General features: G+C 41.7%; 1 protein-coding gene across 4 annotated transcripts in view; it reads left to right on the plus strand.

Annotated features, from left to right (window-relative positions):
- The window catches only part of SLC6A2 (solute carrier family 6 member 2), a 183,779-nt gene that overhangs the window by 58,995 nt on the left and 99,888 nt on the right, over positions 1–24,896 (plus strand). Inside the window, exon 1 of one of the 4 annotated variants that reach the window (XM_056526306.1) lies at positions 17,129–17,287. The exons of the other annotated variants lie outside the window; for them this stretch is intronic. The gene's annotated coding sequence lies outside the window, so the exon portion shown is untranslated. Of the gene's footprint in view, positions 1–17,128; positions 17,288–24,896 lie in introns of those variants that run through there. 4 annotated transcript variants of the gene reach the window in all.

Here is a 24,896-nt window from a genome sequence, read left to right on the forward strand (position 1 = left end):
GCTTAATCGCGGTGTCCCGAACAGCTGGCAGACACAAGGAGGGTCCTTACCTGCCTCCTGCGTTGCTGATTGCCGAATGACTGCTCAGTGCCTGAGCTCCAGGCATGAGCAGTCAAGCGTCAGAATCATCGATCAATGTTATTCTATGAGATAACAAAGATCGATGTAAAAGATCAGAGTGTGCAGTGAAAAAAGTGAAAAAAAAAAGTTGATAAAGATCATTTAACCCCTTCACTAATATAGGTTTCAATTACCCCCCTTTTCCCATAAAAAAATAAAAATCTGTACTTAAAAATAAAAATAAACATATGTAGTATGCAGAAATGTCCGAATTATAAAAAGTTATCATTAATTAAACCGCACGGTCAATGGTGTACACGCAAAAAATTTCCAAAATCCAAAATAGTGTATTTTTTGTCACTTTTTATATCATGAAAAAATTTATAACAAGCGATCAAAAAATCAGATCAATACAAAAACTAAAAATTTCAGATGACGCTAAAGTAGTTTCCACCTGTGGTGTGCCCCTGCGTCTGAGAGCGGCTGCTCTCACTCCCCACTCCATGGATCATCTGTTCCTGTAACAACTGCAACATATTTCATGGAATAAAAGATTATTCTACCCGGGACATCAAATGTGGTGAGTGCGATTCATTCTTCGCCTTTCTGTTACCCTGTTTACAATGTAAAGAGGTACTTCTATTTAAAAATCTTAATCCTTCCAGTACTTATCATCTGCTGTATGCTCCACAGGAACTTGTATAGTTATTTTCTGTCTGACCACAGTGCTCTCTGCTGACACCTCTGTCCGTGTCAGGAACTGTCTGGAGCAGAAAAGATTTTCTATGGGGATTCGCTCACAGGGTCCAGAACAGGGCAATTTTAAAGGACAACTGCAGCGGCATTACACTTATCCCCTATCCACAGAATAGGGGATAAGTGTTTGATCACGGGGGGTCCGACCACTGGGACCCCCCCCGATCTTCCTAATGGGGCGCCGCCATTAGCGCTCATGCCTCATGCGCCCCGTCTCCTCCCCATACAGTTCTATGGGGGATGCGGGGAGTCACGAATGCTGCCTCCCACCTCTCCCATAGAGATGTATGGGGGAGGCGTGCCGGCTGCAACGTCATGCTGCGGCTGGCACGGCCCCTGCACGGGAGAGCTGCGGCCCCGTACAGGAGATCGCCGGGGGCCCCAGTGTTCGGACCCCCCGCGATCAAACACTTATCCCCTATCTTGAGGATAGGGAATAAGTGTTTGTAACGCTGCAGATGTCCTTTAAGCACCCTGTATCCATTTAAAGAAAAGTAAATTTTTTTAAATAGTCAATAGTTGAAAAAACAAAACAAAAAACTGTGCAAATTGGGTATCACTGTAATCGTGCTGACCTGAAGAATCAAGATAACATTTCACTGCAAAGAAAACAGCATAAAAAACAGACTCCTGCATTTTAGAAATTGCATTTTTTGCAATGTAGCCTTACAAATATATTATTTTCTGGTTGATTTTATAGACAAATGAAAGGTGTCATTACAAAGTACATTTGGTCCTGCAAAAAAACAAGCCCTCATATGGGTCTGTAGTTGGGAATTTTTTTGGACTGAATAGGCCCTTTAACATTTTATACCGTTTTTCATGTACATTTCTGTGTGAGGTCTTTCTTTGCAGCTTATTAAATTTTTGCCTGTTAAAGATATATTATTCGTTTTAGTGGAACGCACAAAAAATCTAAATCTATGATTTTCCCCAATATCCTTCCCTGAATTAATTTATGTTTTAAATGTATAGTACAGATTTAATGTACAAACAGTGACCCAATGTGTTGTGTAAGTTTAAATGATTACATGGATAAATAATATTTACACTTTTTATGTTTCTTATTAAAGTCTTTTTTCCACTATATTTTTTTTCTCCCCCACAAGAAGACATTTAAATTATTTTTTATTATTGTTAATATTATTATTATTATTATGCATTGGAATATTAATGTTTTTTAATGCATTACTGCATGTGCTTTTTAGAGAACCTGTCAATTGCCATAAAGTGGTGCACACCTTTCTTTCCAACATTAAAGATTGCACCCACAATGCCAATACAATACAGCTCCTTGAATGTGAAGCACTGGGTTATATTCTGGGCCTTTAATTAAGAATTCACTAATAGGGTACTTAAAAGTGGGTATTCTAAACTGATGCTAGGTTCAAAGAAAATCATTATTGGTCAAGTGGCATTCCGGCACCATTTCATAGCCGTGTGTGGTCTGAATATGCTTCTTGCTACTAAGTTCCTGGCCGTATTAGATGTTTTTGCCTACGGTGAAAATCTAGCAAAGTACTGTACTAAAATCTGTGAAGAAAAAAAATGCAGTTTATCCAGAGGCCAAGAGTCAAAATCCACGTTCTTTTTTGATGAGAGCACAGGAAATGCATTTTATTGTTTATTGTATTTTAGAATAGGTCAAATATGTCTCATTATATACAATTTATTGTCAGTGACTGTTAGAATTTTCATACATAAGTAAACAAAAAACTGAACGGAAAAACAAAGGTGTACAATCTGAGGTTAGTTTTGGGAAAAATCAGGAGCAATATGAGAAAATGGGGAGATTTATCAAAACCTGTAAAGGAAAAGTGGAGCAGTTGCCCATAGCAATGAGATTGCTTCTTTTATTGTTTAGAGGCCTATTAAAAAATGAAAGTAGCGATCTGGTTGCTATAGGCAACTGCTCCACTTTTCCTTTACAGGTTTTGATAAATCTCCCTAATAGTATCTTATTGATAGAGTAGTAGATGCTTGGAACAAACTTCTATCAGATGTGGTAAATCCCCAGTAAGTGAATGTAAGTATGTCTGGGATAAACCTATATTTATCCTAAGAGCAGAGAGAGCAGAGCGTTGATGTCAATTATACTCATGTAGGCATGAATACAGCATGGAGCCGCTGTGACTACCTGAGGGTGCCGTATGCCCCAGGGACTACTTGGGGCTCATTACCATACAGTGCAGGACCTTTTTCAAAGTCATCTTTAGCACTTTACAAGATCAGGACATTCAGACATGGTGAGAAAACTGATTTCACCCTATATAATGGCCCTGATTTAATAAAAGTGTTGGGTTTATGCTAGTGTGAAATGTTGTTTCCGAATTGCAGGTTTCCACTCTATTTACTATTCACATTCACAGACTCACAGGATGGGAATGTTTTTTGACCAGCTTTTTCTTGGTGGAAATTTCCAGCCATTTCTTCACTGGATTTTGTGTGAATTCAATAGTAAATAGGTTGGATTGTGAGACCACGCCCATTTCTAGTAGACCCCTTTTCTGGCAAGCCACGCACCCTTTCAGCTTTTCACAATGTAATCAGGGTTTTCGAATTCTACTGGGGCACACTGTCGGAGACATGTCGCAGACACTATATAACTTGGGATAACCCAACTAAAACTAGTCAGTTCTAGCTTAGTAAATGAGGGCCAATGTGCTGCTAACAGTTATATAGGATTAAATCTGCTGACAGTTACCCTTTAAAAATGTATATATTTTTTTAGACAAAGTCTTGTACGGCATTCTGTATAGTGGCACATGGAGTCCGCCTGCTCCAAGCTCTGTACTATGGAGATGTAGGCACTTCAGGTACTTTATACAGCACTTTATTTTGGAAGTATTCTACTCTAGAAGCATAAAGAACTACTAAATAATATTGTGTCTGATAGACCGTGGCTGGTTAATAAAAAAAAGAGAAGAGATCGCATGGCAGCTTTCAATGAGGATTGAAATATCTACAAACTTCCAGTATTACTATTATCTATTATGGAAGAAATCAAAGCAAAAGTATATACAAAACCTGACACAATCCATGCAATCTTTTGATTCCGGAAGTTAGCATTGTATCAATGCTCATATGTGTTTAAAAACTCTTCAATAGAGCAATAGGTTTCTAGAGACTTAGTATTGTATTGGGGCAGCTCTAAGCATTTCAGCCGGAGATGTGGCTACTAGGCTTTGACAGTTTCACTTTAAAGGGAACCTGTCAATAGTTTTATGTTGCATGAAACATTGACCGGCTCCTAAATCACAATGATTTAAGATTTACTCTGAACATGTGAACCTTTTGTGTATGTTCACACACCGTAAAAATAACATACAGTATATTTTTTTTGATGTTTTTTCAGCCAATTTCACACACACAAAATAAATAGTATTTTTTTTCCCATAATCTGCCAAAATCCATCTTTCAATAAAATGTGGCCTTTTTTATGGTGTGTAAACATACCCTTTTAGAGTTCTCATAGTGTAACTTTAGCTGGTAACAAGTCACTGAGTCATTGGGTGGCCAGCCGGGTCTCACTGGTGCACCAAAGGGTGGTGGTTTAAAAAAAAATATTGACTGCAAAAATCTACACTTTCTGTTTGCACCTCATTTCAGCCCTCCATAGTATTCTTCAATGATTAAAAAGCACACCTCAATAAGGTGTATTTTAAATAAACTGTATCGGAACATCAAGACTCAATTAACAGTGATGTCAGCTTGTTCACTTGTATGTAAATGATCTGCAATACTAAATTCAGCCAGAGGACATGTATGAAGCTATAACTGGAATAATAAAACAACACCTTAAACTGAACAATCCTGTTAATGAATTAAAAAAGTAAAATTTAATTTATCTATATAATAACATAGTTAAATGCCCTATCAATGTAATACTGGAACTGTACTAGAAATACGCATATGCTTCTCTGAGATGTTTCACCAATAGTCTTGAATGCCCTTTGACTGATAAAAAGGTTATGAACTGAAGATCAAGAAAGACTGTAATTAAAGCTGATGGTAAATGGCGGAAATGTGGAGTTGAATTGGCAAAAACCTTGTATGTGCAACATGTAGACATAAAATAATTAGACGAAAACACACAAATAAAACTATTGGATATATTGTTGTGACAACGGACAGGCTCGGAGCAAGCGCAAGCTGACCTGCAGGTCCTTTCAGTGGTCTTTAATAAAGACAGAAGAGGTCATGAACAGAAAACTGGGATGATTTAAGCAGGTAAAGTAAATACTGAGGCTGAGATACATACATACATTTACTGACAGGAAAATGAAATGTTGGAGAGCTGCAAAAATGGGCATGCAGATATTTAAATTAGTACAGAAGTCTGATTATGACTGGGTTTTGCCACAAGAGGGCACAAAAGTGCTTCCTTTTCTGTAATAAAAAAGGCTATCAGAGGCCACATTTGGGTAGCCAAATGTGCTACAGGGTGCCATACAGAACCTGTATGCCTCTATACCCAACCGTATATCATCTTGTATCCGTGCTAGAGGTGGCCAAACCAAACAAGGTACCACAAGGTTTACAAGGTACTTTACACTTAAAAGTTTCATTCAATTCCAGCAACTCCTGCTTGAGATATATATATATATATATATATATATATATATATCCAACAAAAAATGGCGCAGCACTCCAACGAAATTTCCAAAAAACTGTGAATTTATTCACCACAGTTTTTTGGAAATTTTGTTGGAGTGCTGCGCCATTTTTTGTTGGATATCTTAAGGGGTCCCGATCAGACCTAGGACGCTTGGCACCTACATGCATTGTTTTGGAAGTGCTGCAACCACTCTGGTATTTATATATATATATATATATATATATATATATATATATCCCAGCAAGTGGAGAAAGAAAAACTGCGGCAGCTCACCGACTTCAATCTTGGCTTCTTTATTAAACAGCGGGTGTGCAGGCAGGTGCAAACTTACAATAACAGAGCGACGTACGTTTCACACAGAAATGTGCTTCTTCCGGAAGAAGCACATTTCTGTGTGAAACGTAAGTCGCTCTGTTATTGTAAGTTTGAACCTGCCTGCACACCTGCTGTTTAATAAAGAAGCCAAGATTGAAGTCGGTGAGCTGCCGCAGTATTTCTTTCTCCGCTTGCTGGGATTTGTTGTGTATACCTATACTGCTGAGCACCATCTCAGGCTTATATTGGTGACTGTGCTACCCGAAGGAGTGAGGGATTGCCACGTCCCTTTGGACGCACAGAAGTGCCAGTTATCACTTTCTCTCCTGTTTGCTATATATATATATATATATATATATATATATATATACCAAGCAGGAGTTGTTGAATTGAATGAAACTTTATGTGTAAATGTAAAGATGATACATGTAAGTGATTTAAATATTACAGCATAAGGATACGTTTATTGGAGAACACAGTACATATTTGTAAGAAAAGAAGATCCTGGTGTAGATCCTGGTGTAGAAAAAAAATATCCTGCTGTAGATATGTACGGGTGCCTCCCGTTGTTGATCTGGGTCAGAGATCTGAACTAGGTATAGAAGGTAGAAACAGTGGCACTCCAAGTTGGTGAAGAAAGTGATGTCTTTATTCACTCCAAACGAACGACGTTTCGGGCGGCTCACCCAGCCATTGTGAAGCTAGCTTGATAATGGCTGGGTGAGCCGGCCGAAACGTCGCTCGTTTGGAGTGAATAAAGACATCACTTTCCTCTATAGCACTAATGCAACAAAGAGAAACAGGTGTCCTGCACTCACCGTCCAGATGCTGAGATTTCAGCTCCCATCTCGGGCTGCTCAATCCGGCAAGGAAGACAAGAGTGGCGTGGGGCGCTCAGAGGCCTCTGAGCGCCCCACTCCACTCTTGTCTTCCTTGCCGGATTGAGCAGCCCGAGATGGGAGCCGAAATCTCAGTATCTGGATGGTGAGTGCAGGACACCTGTTTCTCTTTGTTGCATTCATGTATTTACTGGGTTTCCCTTGTCCTAGCGTGGATCTGGTTGATGCCCGAGTGTTCGTATTGTCCATCTCGTGTAGCTGCACATTCAGGTACCGGTGCCACTATTCTTTCATTCTCTTTTTTGTGTCCTATAGCAGTAATAATGACACCCAATATAAGCAGTGTCAGATATGTATTTTTGGACCCACCAGCGGAAATGAAGGGCACATCCTCCATCTATACAGAACAATTTTTTCTTTCACCAACAGGACATATGTTCAGTGATGTCTAATAGGTTATTTATTAATTGACCTATAATAGACCCCGGGGCAACTACTAATAAGGCTGTGTTTAACTTGTGGACCTTAAAACTTTATGATTTGTCTAATTCTGTATTACCATGTCCTCCTGTACCATGGGCTAGCTTGACCAAAGATGTAAATAAACCCGTAGGGCCTTCAACCTTTTTGTTTCATTTTTTGTTTTGTTTCATTTATTTGCTTTTATTATTGATCATATTTTATGTTTATTACTTGACTTAAGAACGGTTAGCAATTGTATTATTGTGAAGGTTATTAGTAGTTTTATGTAGACACCCTGCAATGGTGGCTATGGAACTTTGAACATTGTATTCAATTTAAAAAGAACAAAAATTAAAAACACACCATATTTAGGTTTTATTATAATTTTAAACATAAATTATGTTTTGCAGTTGTCCCTTGCCTTATTTTATTTTAGATTGTTATATGAACATTACAAAATAAATGAAAACACTAATGAATACTGCACATTGCTTGTCACATGTATGCATGCTTAAAAAAATCTTTAATACCATAGCAAATACCATATGAAGTATACCATATGTATGTTAAATTCCTTTTGCAAGTGAGAAGCAGAATTTTCCCATAAGAGAGATGAATAAAGCAATGCTAAAAAAAAAAAAAGAGTACAAAATATGTGTATTGCACGTAAATAGAGAATGCGAACATTGATATGTCTAAAGAAAATTAGGAGTATGGCATATAAAATATTAAAAATATACACACCCACAAGGGCCCTGATTTACGAAGAGTGTTGTGTAGGTTTCTCTGTGGGTTTTAATTCCCTACAATTTATTTTCCACAGTATTTACTAAGGTTTCCCTACATTGTGCACTTTTCCCTACTTTTTGCTTTTTTTACACGCTCTGATCTGTAGGGTTTTCCTCAGCTGAAATCCACCACATTTTATGTGGAAACCTTGAAAGAAATGCCCCTTTTTGGAGACCACGCCCCCCTTTTTCAGGTTTTCTAAGCAAAATGGAGAGTTTTTTCAATTCTGGCGCAAAATCTGGTGCAGACAGAATTTCGGGCGCAATGCGACAGAATCTGGCGCACAACCCGACAAAACATGTCGGGTTTGCAATAGTAAATGAGGGCCAAGGGTTTTTCCAAACTCAAAGGGGTTGCCTAATAAATGCAATACTCTTTCTTGCTCCCTCCTTCAAAGGAGGGGAACTATATTTGTGGCCCCATTCTGCATGGGCAGAGAGTGACTAACAAGGATCATCTCTTCTTGCTCACCACTAAGGGTTTTTGAAGACAGCTTTACAGATCAGTTGACTGTGGGGCTTTCAAAAAAAAGCAAAACATTGTCTTCTCTAGAGCTTTAAAGGGGTATTCCAGGAAAAAACTTTTTTTTATATATCAACTGGCTCCAGAAAGTTAAACAGATTTGTAAATGACTTCTATTAAAAAATCTTAATCCTTTCAGTACTTATGAGCTTCTGAATAAGGTTGTTCTTTTCTGTCTAAGTGCTCTCTGATGACACGTGTCTCGGAAAACGCCCAGTTTAGAAGATGTTTGCTATGGGGATTTGCTTCAAAACTGGGCGTTTCCTGAGACACATGTCATCAGAGAGCACTTAGACAGAAAAGAACAACCTAACCTTCAGAAGCTCATAAGTACTGAAAGGATTAAGGTTTTTTAATAGAAGTAATTTACAAATCTGTTTAGCTTTCTGGAGCCAGTTGATATATATAAAAAAAAGTTTTTTCCTGGATAACCCCTTTAAATGTGCAAAACAAAGCAAATTACAATATACTTACCAGGCCTTCTTGTTGACATCCTGTTTGTGCTAGGGTTACATCATGAATGGTTGAGGTTATTATGAGACATCATGTAACTGCATAAGCTGGGAGACGCTGACTGATATCGTAACTTCTTTTGTATTTAACTTTTTACTTTCTTAAGGCATATGACCATAAGACTTTCACATCATAAACAAGATAGACTATGCCATAAATACCTGATAGGTGCTCATTCCACCACTAGGACCTATTGTAAGAACAGGTTCCATAATGCAGAGTTAACAATTCAAGGCAGATGCCTTTTTCATAGAAATCTATGCAGATCTGTGCACAGCCCTCTCCATTAAAGTCTACAGTGGAAATGTCAGGGGCTGTATCTAGAAAATCTAGAGATACCAGTGTATTTGACCTTGGTAATGCACTAGAGATACCAGTGTATTTGACCTTGGTAATGCAATTGTTTTTTTTTTTTTTTTTTTTTTTTTGTTATTGATAAGTTCCTGAGTGTTTTTTAGGACTCCATTATGATCCTAGATTCACAAATATGATATGTCTCCATGGGTAATTGTGGGTCACTACCTTTTACAGACCCCTCATTAAATTTTATGGTGATAGAACTCTAAGAAGGGTAGACCATGCATTCTCATTTCAGCACCAATATGGATCCCACGACCATGGAGGACATTCACAAATGTAGTCAATCAGTCCTCAAGAAATAAAACAGTATTTAATAGGGAACCTATCATCACTTACGTGCTGCCTGAACCAAGAGTCATAGGGGTAGTCCACAGTAGCATCTCCCTGCCCCACAATACTTGATAAATCTCTTCCTGTTTGGATACAAGAAGAGATCTATCAATCAGGGCTGGTAGGGTAGGAGAAGCCACCAGAGACTCATGGGTTAGGCAGCATGAAAAGGATGACTAGTCCCCTTTAAAGCAAGCTTTACTTGTACAGTCTTGATTACTGAAGAATGTGAAATACAATGTACAATCCAAATCAACTTAAGGGTAGGGTCACACTGAGCGGATACGCAGCGTACTTAACCCTGCGAGAAATTTGCTGGGCAGCAGGAAATACGCTGTGTATGCACTAGGAGCAGACACACAGGGCTTTCCCCTCCGAACCTTATTGCAGACACAGGGCTGTAGCATGAAAAGCCCTGTGTTTGCTCCTAACGCATACGCAGTGTATTTCCCGATGCCTGGCATGTTTCTTGCAGGGTCAAGTACGCTGCGTATCTGCTCAGTGTGACCCTACCCTTAAGTTGATTTGGATAGTACATTGTATTTCACATTCTTCAGTAATCAAGACTGTACAAGTAAAGCTTGCTTTAAAGGGGACTAGTCATCCTTTTCATGCTGCCTAACCCATGAGTGTGACCCTACCCTTAATGTAACCTCAGAATTCAACCTTACTGTTTAAGCAAATAAACTCAGTATTAAGATTTTTGCTCATGATTTCTATGAAACAGGTGTCAAATCATTCTATTCTTCCCTTAAATGTCAGAAATGTTATGCTGGATCTAGTAGCCCTGTAGTACTGCAATATTATTCTTCAAGACATTAATCTCTTAGCTTTTTTCATGGCATATCATCCCACGCTCACAATCCAAGATCACCCATTATAAAACCACAGAAACACACTAGGATCATTTCATAGAAAGACATTCATCTAAGCAGAGGTGTAGCCAAGAGTTAATTACTTACTGGGGACCAAGACTTGCTCCCCCTGACCCCTAAGGGTCAGAAGGAAATTCACTTAAACACAGGACAAACATACAAAGTACATGAAAATTCTGCCTTTAGTTGGATTCAAATCCAAGGCTCCTTTGCTGTAAGGCGGCATTCTATGACGACGCGCTTTAGCAGTATAGAGTACAAACAATTGAACTATTTCAGCTATGCTAGATTTGCCTATTTTATCAAATCTAAAAAAAAAAATACTTAAGTAAGGAAAATCTGAAACCATATCAAAACAATATAACCAACTGTGCCGGCCAAGGAACACGACCCATTTAAACAAACAAACTGATCTATTTGGAATGTTAGACTGGAAATTAAAGAAAAACTCACCAAAGGAAACTCCTATGGGGACAATGTATTTGAAGTATTTACAATAGCTTTAAAAAAGAAGAAACCTAATGTCTGTATTTACTAATACTGACACAGTTGTTGGTGCAATTTTTTAAAGGGAGTTTTTGGTGCAATTTTGGTTGCATTTTTTTTTTTTTATGTCAAACCACATAAGTTAAAGGGAACCTGTCAGCTCAGCTATCATGCAAAGTGCTGCAGACATGGATGGATAGCTGATAGGGAGATAAAACAAACATTACCTGTCTCTGAGCTGATAGAAAAGTTATAAACCATGTTTCCTTCTAATCTCAAAATATGTAGGGGTCATACTGAGCTGTGCCATAAATGCTTCCTTCTTCCCCACCCCTCCCTGCTTGACTTCCCGCACTGAGCCATGCACATCATACAGAGAAGTGGAGGAGGCTTAGCTCAGTACTGTCTGAATGGTACTTGAGCCTGGAAACAAAACATGATTTTATAACTCTGCCATCAGCTAAGAGATAGGTATCCTTTGTTTTATTGCCCTATCAGCTATCTGCTTATGTTTGCAGCTCTGAGCACAATGTATAATGCTGACAAATACCCTATATGTTTGGCTCTGAAAAACAGCGCCAAAAACACTGGGTGCTTGTGTAAACCCAGATATACTGAGATCCAGACACATTTATAATATTTAAGAGGTTATCCACCACAAGGTGATTTTAGTACGTACTTGGTAGACAGTAATGGACATGCTTAGGAAGGATCTACGCTTGTCTTGGGGCTAAATGGCTATGTTGTGAGATTACCATAACACTGTGGCTAGCTGTTTGTGAACTGGTATTTCCTGTTTGAGTTTTCTTTTTTTGACTATAAATCCCACAGTTCCATTTTCCTCCCTCCCACACATCAGCCACCCCACCCATTGAAACATAAATGAGCAGCATCCATTTAAAAGATCTGTGGTTTTCAATCAGGGTACCTCCAGCTGTTGCAATAGTTGCAGATTGATCTCTCTCCCACCAAGCGATCGCTCCACCCATTGAAGCAGACAGGCTCCCTGTCATCAGATGACTAGTGAGTCAGGTCTCGGCCGCATTGCAACCTGGGAAAAATCTGAGACAACAGTAATTTTGTGTGCTGGTAAAAATAAATATTGGCGTGAAAATCATTGAGAAAATAATTGTGAGAAAACCGTCACACACAGGTACAGACACTATATTATCGACTACACTAACTTTACAGCCCCTGTAGCATAGTCAAATAAAATAAATTCCTGAAATACCCCTTTAAGGCAAAACCAGACAATACATATTTTCGAGGCTGTGTAAGTTAAAGAAGATATCCCATGCAGCAAAGAAAAAAAAAATACCTAGCCATTCCATAGTATATTCACCTACCACCTCTCTGACATGTTTGTGATTTTTTTTCCGGCCCCCATTCACCGGCTATTCAGCTCATAAATTCCAGTTACTTCCTGGTTATGGTGGCTATGCCTGTGATGTCAGAGACTACATTTCCCTGCATGCACTGCTCACATTTCCTGCTCTGAGCTGCCTGAGCAGAGAGCTTGTTACCACCCCTAACTTATGTTAGCCACTCCCACAGCTCTGCTAGCTCACTCCCACATAACACTGAGCTCCAATCATAGCCCTATACAGCAGGGTGGCCACGAGGAAACAAACTAATCTCAGTGCTCAGAGAGAGGGACCCTGGAGTTGAAGCTGCAGTTTCACACTGTAAAATCACTTCCTCCCCCTCCTCCTCTCAGTGAAACAGCTTTACAGTGGCACAATCACCTTCCCCTTCTCTGCCCTGTACTCCTCTCTCCCCAGTGCTCAGTGTGACAACTCTACTCTCCCTCCCCTCCATTCTCAGTGTGACAGCTCTACGCTGGCAGCTCCCTCCCCCCTCTCCTCCGTTCTCAGTGTAAAAACATTAGCAAGGAGAGGGGAGAGAATCAGCCTGTTTGCTAGGGCTGCTATGATCTGAATCAGCCGGCATATAGGCAGTGCTGCTCAGCCAATCACTGCAGAACAGAGGGAGGACAGTGTGAATATTCATCAGATGGGAGGGGCTAAGGCCGAGCACAGGGAGCTCTCTGCAGCACAGGGGTTTTCTAGGTAATTGTCATGTCACGGCCCCCGGGATGCTGCTGATAACAGCCTGAATAGGGGGTCGAAAGTCATGAAAACCTGGAACAGCTGAATTTCCTGTCAGACAGAAGAATGCAGAAAAAGCTTGTTTCTAAGCAGCATTGGTAATGGAAGTGATTTACAAACCTATATAACTTTACCTTCTGCACTAAAAGCTGAACAATTGTTTACTGTGAGATTTGTACTTTAAGTATACTGCTACTGAAGGTGTTCATGGATATTAGGGCAAATTTGGGCACACTTTCTCATTTCAGCGGAACCAGCTATCTTATGTACACGGGGTGTGCTGATTAACCCCTAACAGATGATCCTTTTGCTCTCAAGGAGAATAAGTCAATGTCGGAGGTGTTTGGAAGTATATTATTTTCCTCTCCCCATTAAGAATACATGCATACTTTTCTAAATTGAACATACATGTGTTTTAGGAGGAGGAGAGGACTTTGACAGCTACTGAAGTTGTATTGCCAACTTAAAAGCAGGTGGTCATGACAACTATTTAAAAAAAATGTTTTAGATTGGCACTCAAAGTTACATGGAGTCAGGCAAAGATGTTAAAAACATTTCCTTTTTTATATATATGTGTACCATTAGTAAGTTACATGCCGTGTTTTCCAAATATCCAAATGTACCTGACATAGTAGAAGGTGACTTCTGTATATGAAAGCCTGATATGAAGCTCTCTGTTATATATTAGTTTTTCCTGCTGCTGAAGAAAGGAGCTAAGGGTGGTCCCGAAACGCGTCCAGCCTTGTATTTATATCTGGACTACTGTCTGGTACAACATACAGGGACACCGTTATTAAAGTGTACCTGTCATTAGCTAAAACTTTTTACAAAATATAGAAAATAACATTATATGTATATTTGTAATATATATTGGTTTAATGAAACGTGTGTATTTTTTGTCCCTGCAGCTATTGCCTGTGTGTCTCTATGAGGAGGACAAATACAAGAAGTATGGGTGGACAAGCAGGGCTCTGTGCAGTAAGGTTCTGGCATATGCCCCGGCTCAAACAGCAGGATGATTGACAAGTCAGAAGCCTACACAGAGCCCTACTTGTCCTGCCCTCCCTTCCTATATTTTGTCTCCGCACAGACACATAGGCAATAGCTGCAGGGAGAGCATTTTTTCCATCCAAAAATATAAACATTTTTAACTTATGTATATTAAAAATATACATATAATGGTATTGTCTACATTATATAAAACACAGGTACTCTTTAACAACTCTAAGGCATCTTTAAAAGTACCGGTGTCCTCGAATTGGACAAAGTGATCTTGAAAAAAGTAGCTTGAACTATGTTGTTACGCTATGGTACCAAGCTTGTATAGTGGAATATACTGATGTTGTGTAGACTTCACTAACTAGGAGTGTTTTGGGATAATAGCTCCATACCTTCTTCAGCAGCATACATAAAGGCCTAGACAAAGGCTTTCTGTACTCTAAGTAAGTATTTTCCAAGTCACATGGCTCTTCTGTGTGATATATTCTAAATGTAGAATACAGGCAGGCCATTCTATTTAAAAATATTACATGCTGTTCATAAATGCAAATAATCTAAGAAAAAATGTATGCCATTATCTATATATAATATATATTTATTATGCAACCATTGTATAATATAATTACAGAAGTCCTAACCTAGATAAGCCTAAGTGTGCCCTGGTGATATATTATAAACAACAAATACGTGATTATTTTAAGCCAGCAAATGAAATGAAATCCCAACCTATGTATGGTGTCCTGTACCTAACCGATGTATGTATAGCTGTATATTCCTGTGCAGTACATGTTCCTAAAGGGGCAGGGGCGTAGCTAGAAATCACAAGTTCCCGATGCGAAAAATTGTTCTGGGCCCCCCTACTCGACCCACTTCCCTAATCCCTGATGACCCCTTACTCGGCCTCACAAAGATATCAGTGACTACAGCACTGATAGGACACAATCAGGAGAAAATACAGTGATATAAGTCACTTACAGACAGGGCAGGACTGGGACCAAAAATAGACACAGTCCCCCAGACATTTTAGAATAAACAGCTCATTTTATGATGGGGGGGCCGACTGATGGGACCTCCAACAATCACCTTGGTTCAAGTGGCTCTCCAGATGTTGCAAAGCTACAACTCCCATCATGTCTAGAGAGCCTCAGGAATTATGAAAGTTGCCGTTTTATAACAGCTGGAGATCCACAGATTGGGTCAGACAGAACACACAATGATATCAGTGACCTAAGTGACGTCTTCTCTGTTGTCTTTTCTTTTCTTCTTCATCTGGGGCACACACCAGGACTTCTTCCAGCTCCATCTTCTCTGCAGAGTCTGATGCCAGAACATCATTGGTTTCTTAATTTGTCAGCAGATCCTCATCCTCTGTATAAAGACAATAATCATTATAATTCTGCCAAACGCTGTACCCCCTGAATATAATATTGTCAACCACTGTACCCCCTGAATATAATACTGCCAACCACTCTACCTTGGAATATAATACTGCCAAACACTGTACCCCCTGAATATAATACTGCCAACCACAGTACCCCCTGAATATAATACTGCCAATCACTGTACCCCTGAATATAATACTGCCAACCAATGTACCCCCTGAATATAATACTGCCAACAACTGTACCCCCTGAATATAACACTGCCAACCACTCTACCCCCTGAATATAATACTGCAAACCACTTTACCCCCCTGAACATAATACTGGCAACCACTCTACCTCGGAATATAATACTGCCAAACACTGTACCCCCTGAATATAATACTGCCAACCACTGTACCCCCTGAATATAATACTGCCAACCACTGTACCCTCTAAATATATTATTGCCACACACCGTACCTCTGAATATAATACTGCCACACACAGTACCCCCTGAATATAATATTGCCACACACTGTTCCCCCTTGAAATAATACTGCCAACCACTGTACACCTGAATATAATACTGCCACACACCGTACCCCCTTAATATAATACTGCCACACACAGTACCCCCTGAATATAATATTGACACACTGTAACCCCTGGATATAATAATGCCAACCACTGTACCCCCTGAATATAATACTGCCACACACTGTATCCCCTGAATATAATACTTCCAACCACTGTACCCCCTGAATATAATACTGCCACACACTGTACCCCTTGAATACAATACTGCCAACCACTGTACCCTTTAAATATATTATTGCCACACACTGTACCCCCTGAATATAATACTGCCACACACTGTACCCCTTGGATATATTACTGCCAACCACTGTACCCATAAATATAATACTTCCACCCACTGTACCCCCTGTATATAATACTGCCACACACTGCACCCCCTGATTATAATACTGCCAACCACTGTACCCCCTGAATATAATACTGCCACACACTATACCCCTTGAATATATTACTGCCACCCACTGTACCCCTGAACATAATACTGCCATGCCCTCACCCCCACCCCACCCCTCCTTGGTCTCCTGCACTGCACTCCATATCTCCCCCACCCCAATCAGTGTGTATTTTTGTAATATCTAATTTTGTCCTTATGTGTACCCAAATTTATTGGTGCTATATAAATAAATATTATTAATATTATTAACATTATACAAAGCAAAATAGGTGAGACTTACAACTGTAAGGGCCCTGCAGTCATGGGATAGGTGTGCCTATATATTATTTTGGTAGCGATATCTTAAATAGCCAGGATTTACAATTGAAAAACTTTCATTATCCCCTGGGGAATAGGTGACATTACCCTATGTTCTTGATCCCACTTTCTCCAATAGCCCGATTAATCCTATGAGTCAACTTGACTTTTTTTTTATTGTTTAGTTACAAAAATGTTATTCAGTAGTAATATATTTGTTTTAAATGGGCACTGTCACAACTTTATTTTTTGATATGTTGTTAGTACTTATGTACTACAACATATCTCTAATATACTTTTATTATTATTTTTTTTTAATTAAAAGGGTTTAATTCACATTTAAAAAACGGCCACTAGGGGTCACCCTCCTAGTGGCCGACTGCAGCCTGGCGTGACGTTACGCCTGAAAAAGGACTGATTTTGGAGTGGCAATCAGTCCTTTTTTAGTTAGGCTGCACTCACTCCCTGCCTGTCAATCAGACAGGCGGGAGTGAGCGCATTGGCTCCCTGGCCACTGGCTGGGAGGCCACTCCTCCCGCACATCGCCGCTGCCTCGTCGCTGCCGCTGTCCCTGCACGCCTGCTGCCGGACATTGCAGTAACTGTAAGTGTAATGAGGGCACGGGGTATGCGGGAGGGGGGGTTGTGATGGAGGGAACGGGGCATGGCGCGCGGGGGGATTTGACGGAGGGAACGGGCTAGCGCCGTAGCGCCGCAGCGCCGCTTGTAGCTAACTAATAGTTTATCTACACAGGGTGCCTCCAGCTGTTTCAATACTACAACTCCCAGCATGCCCTGACAGCCAATAGATGTCAGGGCAAGCTGGGAGTTGTAGTGGGGAAACAGCTGGAGGCACCCTGTGTAGATGAACTAAGGGTGGAAGTCCCCCCCCCCCCAGCAGGCATCAGTGACGTGGTGCCTGCTGGGGAAGTCTGCCTGGTAGTGAGCACACTACCAGACAGAAAAAAAGCATTTTTAATATAGTAAAAATTAAAATTAAAAGCAGGGAGGGGTTAGGGATAGATGGGCAATAGGCAGGGACAGAAAAAAAAAATAGGATGGTGGGAGCTACCCTTTAAGCAGATGTGATATTTTGTTTATGCTCTTTTTTTTTTTTTTTTTTTTTTTTATATAGTTTAGTGTTCAAACGCTTACATTGCAGTCTATTATATCTTCACAAACCATTTCAATAACCTGTCGTGTCTCATAACAATAATTTTTGATGTGTTCATTAAAAATGTTATTTGATCTTATTGACCACAAGTGTGATATAGAAAATTCTTGGAAAACGTTATAGGCATTAAATATGTAATTGGTTTTATCATCTGTCATGTCCCTTTATAAGATCATTGTAGACAATAATCACATTCTGCATTAAGTTAGCCCTTAAATCATCTTTAGGTGAATCTGCAATTGGCTTAACACATAACTAGATGTTATTTACAGTATGTAGTTACACAGCAGCGGTAAAGAAAAAAAGACTACATGCTACATTTGTTACATAAAAGAAAGAAAAAATCAAACAAACATATTTTACTCATGCCATTTATGTTGTAGTACTGTGATGGTAATATGAGCTGTGAGGGTATATATACTCTATGCAATAACTGTTTTATTTACACTTGAAATTCCATTAGACCGCTTTCACACACTATGGGGGAGATTTATCAAAACCTGTCCAGGGGAAAAGTTGCCCATAGCAACCAATCAGATTGCTTCTTTAATTTGCAGAGGCCTTGTTAAAAATGAAAGAAGCGAGCTGATTGGTTGCTATGGGCAACTCAGCAACATTTCCTCTGGACAGGTTTTGATCAATCTCCCCCACTCTATTTAGCCTTTTCAAGTAAAAAGTCCCTACATTTCAAGCATTTTTTTATGACATGATTTAAAGGCTTTTTATTTTGTAAGGTTTTGGCAAAATAACCCCCAAAATATGCTGTTAACCACTTAAGGACCGTTTTTTTTTTCCGTTTTAGCATTTTCGTTTTTTGCTCCTTGCCTTAAAAAAATAATAACTCTTTAAATTTTTCACCTAAAAATCCATATGATGGCTTATTTTTTGCGCCACCAATTCTACTTTGTAATGACATTAGTCATTTTGGCCAAAAATCTAAGATGAAACGGAAAAAAAAATCATTGTGAGACAAAATTGAAAAAAACCAAAAAACGCCGTTTTGTAAATTTTGGGGGCTTCCGTTTCTACGTAGTACATTTTTCGGTAAAAATGACACCTGATATTTATTCTGTAGGTCCATACGGTTAAAATGATACCCTACTTATATAGGTTTGATTTTGGTGTACTTCTGGAAAAAATCATAACTTCATGCAGGAAAATTTATACGTTTAAAATTGTCATTTCTGACCCCTATAACTTTTTTTTACATTTTTGCATTGATAGGACTTATTGATCGCCTTTTATTTATTTTTTCATGATAAAAAAAGTTACCAAAAATGCACTGCATGCATTTTTTTGCGTGCATGCCATTGACTGTGCGGTTTAATTAACGATATATTTTTATAATTCGGACATTTCCGTGATACCATATATGTTTATTTTTATTTACACTGTGTTTTTTTTTTTATGGGAAAAGGGGGGGAAGGGGTTAAATGATCTTTATTCACTTTTTTTCACTTTTTTTTTGCAGTGTTATAGGTCCCATAGGGACCTATAACACTGCACACACTGATCACTGGTTTCTCATAGGAAACCAGTGATCGATGATTCTGCCGCTTGACTGCTCATGCCTGGATCTCAGGCACTGAGCAGTCATTCGGCGATCGGACAGCAAGGAGGCAGGTAGGGACTCTCCTGCTGTCCTGTAAGCTGTTCGGGATGCCGCGATTTCACTGCGGCTATCCCGAACAGCCCACTGAGCTAACAGGCACACTTTCACTTTCACTTTAGACGCGGCGTTCAACTTTGAACGCTGCGTCTAAAGGGTTAATAGCGCGCGGCACTGCGATCAATGCCGTACGCTATTAGCCACGGGTCCCGGCCTCTAACCTCTAACGCCGTGGCCCCGCGTTATAAATTGGGAGTGGACACATGACATTCCAGTACGTCATGTGTCCTTAAGGGGTTAAAAGTGAGAAGGAAAATCTCATATAATGTTCTCTGATGAAGCCCCTTTTAGACTGTATAGGTGTGGTGAAGGTGTAGGAAGGGCAGATGTTATTAACCCTTAGGGCAGATGGCATTAACCCTTTGTGTTCATGATGCCAGGGCGTGGTTTATCTAATTCCCCACCCAAGGTATAGCCAATGATTCCTGGGCCAGGCGCGGGGCAAATAATCACTCCGATGCAAGGTTACGGAACAACAGCTTTTTACTGAGGCAGACAAGGTGTTAAAGTCTTTACAGCTCAGTTCAGGCCCAAGGAGATGCAAGTGATCTTTAGGAAGCTTGTCGGCTTGCTGAGACTTGTAGTGGACTTGGACTGACTTGTGCAACCCATGCTGAATTTAGTAATTTGACAGACTTGACTATTTTGATTAGACTTGTCCCCTGTATTTTTGCTAACCGCCAGGCTTTGACTTTCACCTGCAGGAGTTGACTGGTAGTAGATGCGCGGCTGCTTGACTAGGCCTTAGGCCTCCCTTTAGGAACACCAGACAACTTCTCAGGTCTTAGAGGGGTTCTCCAGTGCTTAGACATCTTATCCCCTATCCAAAGGATAGGGGATAAGATGCCTTATCGCGGGAGTCCCGCTGCTGGGGACCCCCGGGATCTTGCACACGGCACCCTGTTTGAAATCAGTCCCCGGAGTGTGTTCGCTCCGGGTCTGATTACTGGCGACCACAGGGCCGACGGCGTGTGACGTCATGCCTCCGCCCCCATGTGACTTCACGCTCTGCCCCTCAATACAAGCCTATGGGAGGGGGCGTGATAGCTGTCACGCCCCCTCCCGTAGGCTTGCATTGAGGGGTGGAGCGTGACATCACACGGGGGCGGAGGCGTGATGTCACACGGCGCCGGCCCTGTTATTGCCGGTAATTAGACCCGGAGCGAACACGCTCCGGGGACTGATTGTAGACGGGGTGCCGCGTGCAAGATCCTGGGGGTCCCCAGCTGCGGGACTGCCGCGATCAGGATAGGGGATAAGATGTCTAATCACCGGAGTACCCCTTTAACTCCACTGTACCTCAGCTAGATCTCCAACTCTCAACTGTACTAAACTGACTCCTCGCAGCTGTATATGGGAGCAATTTAGAGATGTCCCATTGATCACCAACAAGCCACCTGTTCACCTTACACCTTCCTCATTAACATAACTCTTAACAACAGTGTTTAAAGGCACAAGAACATATTATTAAAACTCACATTATTATATTAGCTCAAGGAGTGTGGGGCCAGGGCACATGGACTGAGTCCACCTGATAGGACTGACAGGGGTACAGAATGGCACATTCTGTACTGGGCCATCACAAACTCCCCCTCTATGAAAAAGCACATGTCCTTGAGGGCGGATGAAGGGAAAGGCCACTGGCCTATGAAAAAGGGAACACAGTTCCTGGGGCATTGTTCCAATGTCCTGCACAGGGCTGAAAAGGGGTAAAGAGTTGACGTGGCATCGTTGAAAAATGTCCTGTGTAGACATGGTTTTGAACCAGGATGCAACCAAGTAAAACAAGAGTAGGTTTATATGAGGTCTTTTTGTCCTTGTAACTGCATTGGGGCAGATCTGGCTGCCTGAGGCTTTCTACCCAGATGCCTGTGCTTACGGGGCCCATCCTCATATTTTGTTACTTCTCCCCATAACAATAGATTATTAAATGTAATGACTATACATTAGACAACAATGACATTTCACCTTACGTGCTATTTCAGGTTATCAGGTACTTTCTGTGGCCACTCAGAAAAGTGCTGTGCACAGTGGACAGGAAAACAATTAGCATTAGTAATATACATTTTATGAGATAACAGTCCTATCTTAATATTATATACAAATTTACTTTCTGTATACAACATGAAATATATACATTACTCACTATGATACATTTTTTACTTATATGTACTTCCTATTTGTACACAAAATGATGCCTGAAATATATACGTTTTTTATGACTAGACAATCCTGACATAATAGTACGCTTTTTGGTACTGACTATTATGTACATGAGACTGGTTTATGCTCTGTACCTAGCGGGCAGTTGACCTTGAGTAGACCGCTGAGACCTTCACAATACCACCTCTTGAGGGACATGATCTGGAGGTAAATCTGGAAGCTCGGCAGGTACTTCTTCAATGGGACATTGAACTTGATCCAGAAGCAGCTGCACAGGGTCTTCCGGAACTGTGGGAATCGGGGAATAAGCTGGAGGTACAGGGATTACCTCTGAAACTCTTGGGGCTGGCACATAGACTGGAGCCAAGGGAGATAGGCCAGGAGCTGGAGATAGACAGATGTATGTGGGTTGAGTAGGCGAGAACATCGGAAAATCCATAGAGCGATGTAACACTTCGCCAGGAACATGTTCTCGGACTGGTCAAACACATGGAGGCGGGCGGTGGTGGGGCACTGGGAGATCCTCTTTCAAGCAGAGCTTAATATGATTCCTATGGATGACCTGTGGCTGGTACCCAGGCTTCCTAACTTCATAGACATCAGACTCAGGGTAAGGGATAGCCATCACTGTGTAGGGCTCTGTCTCCCAGATGGAATCCAACTTGTCCTCTCTAGGGAATTTTTTTAGCCGGACTTTGTCGCCCACCTGTAATGGCTTGGCTGTGGCATGTCAGTTGTAGCCATCCTGTTGCTTTTGTTGGGCCTCGCCCATCTTTTTATTGACAATCTCCTTGGCTTCTTGAATCCGCCTATGATGGTCAGAAGCCCATTCGTGGGATGTCAGAGGAGAATGGTTCATCGGGGCTTGTAACCCGAATGTCCAATCCTTAGGCAGTTGCCTGTGCCTTCCCATCATCAAATAGAAGGGGGTATATCCAGTGGAACAGTTCAATGTGTTGTGATAGATTTTCAATTACTCTGATAGCAACCGAGGCCATTCTTCTTGCCGTGACACAGAGGCTGCTCGCAGCATATGGATAAACACTTGGTTGATCTACTTCAGTCTTGTGGACTCTGACTGGTCATGATATGCGTTGAGGACCATCGCCGCGTCTCTTTGGGGAACCAGAATCTGATGAAATCGATCACCGGAGACCAGATCCAAAGAATTGCGGTACAACAGTACTTTGTGCACAAACAGTCGCTTCCTCTGTCACCACAGACGCGTCAGCTCGTAGTCACAAAGGGCCCGGCGTAGCCGGGTTGGTACCTTTTTCGCCAGAATGTAGTCCAACAGATCCCCCATGACTCGACTTTTGTCTTGTAGAGTCTTCCAGGTATACAGGTCTTCCTTAATAGTTTCCGACCTAGGTTCACTATCCACAAGGGCAGTAACAACATTCTGGTTTACAAACAGTTGGCAAAATGGGGGCATCTCCACGTCTTCCCACTCGTCTTCCACAGGCAGCTCTTCGCCAGGGGCCATTCGAGACAGTACATCGGCATAGACGTTTGATTTGCCGCTACGGTACTTGATGGTAAAGCTGTAATTAGCTAATCTTGAAGCCCATCGCTAAGGAGCCCAATTTGGCAGTGTTCAGGTGGGCCAAAGGACTGTTATCCATGTAGACAGTGAATGGCATAGGTAGCAGCCAAATAATCTTGGAATTTTTCTGTCACGGCCCATACAAGGGCGAGAAGTTCCAACATGAATGAACTGTAATTGGTATCGTTCTTCTCTGCTCCTCACAGATTTCAACTGGCGTAGGCAATCACTCTCTCCTGGCCATCTTGGAATTGGGACAGGACAGCTCCTTGGCGGAATGGCTGACTGTAATTCGGATACGCCAAGAGGGGTGGCTGCGACAGCAGACACTTGAGAGCTTGAAATGCTGTCTCTTGCTCTTCAGCCCAATCAATAGGTAGTCTTCCTTCCGTTGTAACTTTCCTTCGCCGTTCCCTACAGAAGAGCTGTAAGGGGTTCTGCAATTTGGGCAAAGTGGGGGATAAAACGGCGATAGTAGCCGGCGAATCCCATGAAGCTCCTGACATCTTTTACCATGCGAGGTGTAGGCCAGTTCTTGACAGCATTCACCTTTTCAGGATTTGGCTGAACTCCCTCTGCACTTACAAGGTGGCCCAGATGATGGACTTGGGGTGTGAGCAAGTGACACTTTGATGGCTTAATCTTCAGCCTGTGCTTGATCAGGACTTGGAAGACGTCTGACAGATGACCAAGGTGTTCCTGGTAAGACTTGGAATACACAATGACATCATCCAGATATAGCAGGAAACTTTGGAAGTTCAAATGTCCCAGGCACCTTTGCATCAGATGCTGGAATGTAGCAGGGGCATTGCACAGCCCAAGCAACATACTTTTGAACTCAAACAACCTTTTAGGTGTAACAAAGGCAGTCTTCTCTCAATCCTCCAGGGCCATGGGCACTTGCCAGTACCCACTGGTAAAGTCCAGGGTGGAGAAGTAAGCAGCAGACCCTCAGTAAGCTACTCCTCAATTCGTGGTAAAGGATGTTCAGTTTCCTTGTTACGCCTAGCGCTCCGGGTCCCCGCTCCTCCCCGGAGCGCTCACGGCGTCTCTCTCCCTGCAGCGCCCCGGTCAGTCCCGCTGACCGGGAGCGCTGCACTGTCATGGCCGTCGGGGATGCGATTCGCACAGCGGGACGCGCCCGCTCGCGAATCGCATCCCAGGTCACTTACCCGTCCCGGTCCCCTGCTGTCATGTGCTGGCGCGCGCGGCTCCGCTCTCTAGGGCGCGCGCGCGCCAGCTCTCTGAGACTTAAAGGGCCAGTGCACCAATGATTGGTGCCTGGCCCAATTAGCTTAATTGGCTTCCACCTGCTCCCTGGCTATATCTGATCTCCTCCCTTGCACTCCCTTGCCGGATCTTGTTGCCTTGTGCCAGTGAAAGCGTTTAGTGTGTCCAAAGCCTGTGTTACCTGAACTTCTGCTATCCATCTTGACTACGAACCTTGCCGCCTGCCCCGACCTTCTGCTACGTCTGACCTTGCCTCTGCCTAGTCCTTCTGTCCCACGCCTTCTCAGCAGTCAGCGAGGTTGAGCCGTTGCTAGTGGATACGACCTGGTTGCTACTGCCGCAGCAAGACCATCCCGCTTTGCGGCGGGCCTCTTAGAACTGGTCCACTAGCACGGTCCACGCCAATCCCTCGCTGACACAGAGGATCCACT

Source organism: Hyla sarda, chromosome 6 (assembly GCF_029499605.1).
Source record: "Hyla sarda isolate aHylSar1 chromosome 6, aHylSar1.hap1, whole genome shotgun sequence".
NCBI classification, from domain to species: domain Eukaryota; kingdom Metazoa; phylum Chordata; class Amphibia; order Anura; family Hylidae; genus Hyla; species Hyla sarda.